Below are 4,429 nucleotides of genomic sequence, written 5' to 3' on the forward strand. Positions count from 1 at the left end.
GGAGGAGGAGGAGAAATCCAGGAAACACCAAAACTGCCCCCAGCAGAGACCAAGCTGCACAAAGGGCACCAGCAGCCCACCCTGTCCCTCCTCCCAGTGCTGCCTCTGGCCAGGAAGAGCTCAGAGAGACCTTCCAGAGACTCGGGCAGCTCTGCCGGCTGGCCCGCCTGCCCAGAGGTCCCTCGAGGAAGAGCTTTAATCCTGTTCGGCTTGTGGGACTGCCTTGCAGAATCAGCACTCCTTTGGGAGCCAAAGACAGCAATAAAAACACTTGTTGGCCTTGCATGTAAATTTACGGGGTGTTTTCTTCTCTGTGGGCTTGGGGGCAATTGCTGGAAAGGCCCAGTGTGGGAGGTTTATGTTGTGGGATTTTGAATCATTTACGAGTTCCCATGTAGTTAAAGATGCTGGAGCAGGGACCCCGTTCCTTTTGCAACAAATAAGGAAAGTACGTATTGCCTTTTCCTCATTTTTGGTTCCCATATTCTCCAGAATTCTTATTACAATATATATACAATAGACCATTTCTCTGTAGAATTTCCCCCCATCACCACTTGCTCACAGCTGGTCCTAAGTTATGGGGTGTCATTAGGGGTGATATCATAATTGGGCAGGTACAAACCACCTGACGACAGGGTGTCAGAGCTTCAGTGTTGCAGCCACGCCGCCACCGGTCACTGCTGCCATGCTGTGCTCTGTCCTGGGGGTGCCGGTGGCCTCTGAGCGTGCCCAGCTGCCCCCCATCACCCACCATCTGCCCCAGGCCAGCATCTGTCAGGGGGGCCAGGGCTCATGATGGCCCCAGGGCAGCTAGTGCAGCTGAAGCCAATGGACTTGCTCGAGCGAGCCAGATTCCTTTGCAGAGGCCTCTCCTGAGCAGGCAGAGGATTCCGCTGACAGCCATTTCCTCGCATGGCCTTCCCCAGCTGCAGGTCCTTGCCCAGGGCCCCACTTGCTCTAGAGGCCTGGGACTCTGCCCAGAAAGCCCACCCAGCGCTCCTGGCAGCCCCAAGGTCCAGCTCCCAGCCCTGGAACATCCCTCTTGCACCTGGCCAGCATCACTGTACAGAGATGAGCGCGAGTCCTACCCCACGGGCCCACCACCCCTTCCCAGACAAGGTCCTGTTGGTCCCAGCACCTGAGCAGAGCCTCTGTGCCGCAGATGCAGCTCTGTGGGTGCTGGCAGACAGAAGGAGCCGGCCCAGAGGCAAGGACAGCGGTCACCCCACACCACCGTGACCCTCATTCCTCCACTGCAGGGTGACAGCGGTGCTCCTCTCATCTGCAAAGACAACAGTGCTGAGGATTTCTGGCTCGTTGGGGTGACCAGGTGGGGGAGAGGCTGCACGAGAGCAAAACAACCCAGAGTCCACACCTCCACTCAGCACTTTTACAACTGGATCCTAGAACAGATGGGGCTGCCCCCAGCAGGAACGGTTGCTCCAACGCCACAGTCCACCTTCCCCTCAACCCCCCTTCAGAGGCCAAGGCCAACACCAACACAATCAGGCAGGTTCAGCTCCTACCCCCTGCTCCCCAGAAGTTGGTGGAATTCTTTACTTAGTTGCAGGAGCTCCTGCAGAACCTGAGGGAAGGCCTGAGCAGCAGGATGGACAGGATCCAGTGCAGGCTGCAGTGTACCAGGACCATCTCCTGCAGGGGCTCTGCCTGCTGAGCCAACAGCAGCCTCAGCATCAACGGCCTGCTCAGTCCTGCCCACACCCCTCTGACTGCAAAAAAACACCAATGTTTATCTTAGTTGAATGAAGCTGCCACGTTCCACAGCCCACCATGCTTCGGTTCCATTCCATCTCCTGTCCAAAGCAAGGATTCCACACCTGGCACCTGCAAAATGAGGCTGCAGGCAGCCAAGTGGGGCACAAAGGGGAAGAGTCACTCCGAGGGGTGACCCCGAGCCTGGTCGGAGGGGAGGAGGAGGGTGCAGGGGGAGAAGGGCCCACTGGTCACAGGGGCCAAGAGGTCTTGGGGACAGCAGCTGGAACACAGGGTGTCTTAGGGTGGCTGCTGGTGGGACCTCGGAGTGCATGTGTACAGTGAACCAGTGAACTTGAAACTAGACTCTCGTGACCCGGAGACATGGCTCTGGACAGACCCAAGCTGTGCCCCATGCCGGGGTGAGGAGCTGGCCATCCCAACACCCATATCCCAGGTGCTTGGTGTCCCTGCTGTCAGCTGAGCAATCTCTGCACGTGCTGTGCTGGTGAATCCAGGGAGTGAAGGGTGTTTGTGTTTCACTAGTAAACATCTGCCCCCACCCATCTGGAAAGACAGAGAAGGACCGGCCTGTGCTCCTGGCGATGGGCGGGCTGGTTACGAACCCAGGGATGCTGGTAAATGTCTTGGCCTGCCTGTGTCTGTTCTGCTCTTCCCATCAACTGTGAGTGTCTGTGCATGTGTTTGTGTATCTGCCCTTTGTGATGCAGCATCAGTCTTTGGAACACACACAGAGGGACAGCAGCAGCCACATCCATGAGCCACATCCATCCATCCTCCTAGGGGTGAGACCCCCAGATTCAGCTCTAGTAGGACTGAAAGGAGAAATCCCCCATGCTCAGCAGTGCCCTGGCTGCTCCCTGACAGAACAGGGAAGGAAACCCAGAGAAAGTCTGCAGCAGAGGTCACGATGGGCAGAGGCAGCGCTGGTGAGGTGTGACGGCGAGGGCTGGCAACTGGACTGGCACTGTACAGTAACTGGGCTGCTGCTAACAGGAGGGCAGCAAGGTACAAGCTCAAACCTTTGTACAAAAGGTTATTTAGTGATTGTTTCCTCCAGTGGGTACCATTAAAGCATCTTGGCAGGACCCTGCCCTGCAGATCCCAACACGACTTCTCTCTCCTGGCCAGCTCTGCCTTGAAGAAACATGCAGTAACTGCATCACCAGAGCTCTCGGGGCCTGAGAACATTCCCTCTGCCAAGGGCAGCTCTGAGCAGCCCGAGATCCAGAGCAAAGGGAAGAACAGTCCCAGGGTGCAGGGCTGAGGCAGATGGGGTCTTCTCTTCAGGGCAGCTCCTCTTCACCCGACAGATTGTCACCCTCCTCCTGCAGGCCAAAGCTCTTGGAAGGAGCAGGACAAAGAGCTGCTGAGAAGTATGAAAGCAACAGCTGCACTCTGCTGTGGGTCTGTCAGATTTGGTCTGGGGCAGCGTGGGCTCTTCAGAGGGTCCCACCTCAGCCCTTCCCCCAGACACCAGCAGCACACAAACCCCGTGGGGTCACCAGCACAAGGCCAAGCTTCCCACCCTGCAGAGTTTTACCCTCTGCCCCAGGCTCTGCTTTCCCCGAGGGAAAAAAGAGCAGAGCTGGGAATGACTTGGGAGCAGTGTAGGAAGTGGAGCCTTTCTTACCTCCAGTTCTCCCTGAGCTCACCCAGGAAATCTGAACTCTGTTGGTAAGCAGCTGCTGGGTGATGGTCACTGAAGAGCTGCTGGGAAGCAGAACGCTTGTCACTCTGAGCAAGGGGCACTGGGTTCTGTAACACACGGAAACTGCTCCCACACACCAAGAAAAAAACCCAAACCTCTGCAACTCCCTGCAGTGACCAACCCTCACCGCAGCCCAAGAGCTGCCCCAGCCCATCTCCTGCTCCCTGTGCCTGCAGCAGACCCATGTCCCTGGGCTGCACAGGGCTCTCAGGGGGGCTGACCCCAAGGGCTGGGTTCTACCCTCACTGCACTGCTGCCATCTGCATTCCTGTAGGTCTTACCCCAAGCCCTTTGTGTACTCTAACCCCACACATCTCTGTAGGTCCTACCAAAACCCCCCATGTTCCCCACCCATTCCTGTAGGTCCTACACAAACCTCCCATAGTCTCTATGTCCCCCACATTCCTTTAGGTCTTACCTAAACCACCCATATTCCCCACCTCCATCCATTTCTGTAGGTCCTACCAAAACTCCCCTCTACTCCCCATCTCTACACATTCCTTTAGGTCCTCCCCAAACCCCCCCCATCCCACCACACCTTAAGGACAAGCCAGGTGGAGACGGTGATGAGGAGGGTCAGGACCTAGTAGGGGTCATCTCCCGTGGTGGGTTTTTTTTTTTTACAGTATATAACGACGTCGCGGCCGGCGGTGGCCTCATGCTCCTCCGCCACTTCTCCCTTGCGAGTGTTACCCTCCCTGGTGACATCATGGCTGTGCTGGGGCTCTGTGAAGAGGGCTTTGCCCCTGGGGGTTGGAGGGGTGGGCACCGATGATGTCATGCAGGGGAGTGATGTCACATGCCCCCCTCACACACACACCCCCACTTTGCTTCTTGCCCGCGCACACACACACACCCCCCTGCCCTTGCCCAGATGCTGTAGGGGCCCCTCTGGGCCTGGAGACCACCCCTGGGGCTGGGCCCCTCGCCATGAACCCTGACCACCACCAGCGCCCAGGTGAAGGGGGGATGGACGGGTTGGGG

The 4,429-nt window shown here is 57.5% G+C and overlaps 1 long non-coding RNA gene across 1 annotated transcript; it reads right to left on the reverse strand.

Moving 5' to 3' along the window:
- Window positions 1-2,543: 2,543 nt before the first annotated feature.
- Window positions 2,544-4,191, reverse strand: LOC113488501. Its single transcript, XR_003399939.1, has 3 exons — window positions 3,984-4,191; window positions 3,368-3,444; window positions 2,544-3,077 (listed from the first exon to the last, which is right to left on the reverse strand). It is a non-coding gene; the product is annotated as an uncharacterized LOC113488501 (long non-coding RNA).
- Window positions 4,192-4,429: the final 238 nt, after the last annotated feature.

Source organism: Athene cunicularia (genome assembly GCF_003259725.1).
Source record: "Athene cunicularia isolate RWA chromosome 24 unlocalized genomic scaffold, athCun1 chr24_part1, whole genome shotgun sequence".
NCBI lineage: Eukaryota > Metazoa > Chordata > Aves > Strigiformes > Strigidae > Athene > Athene cunicularia.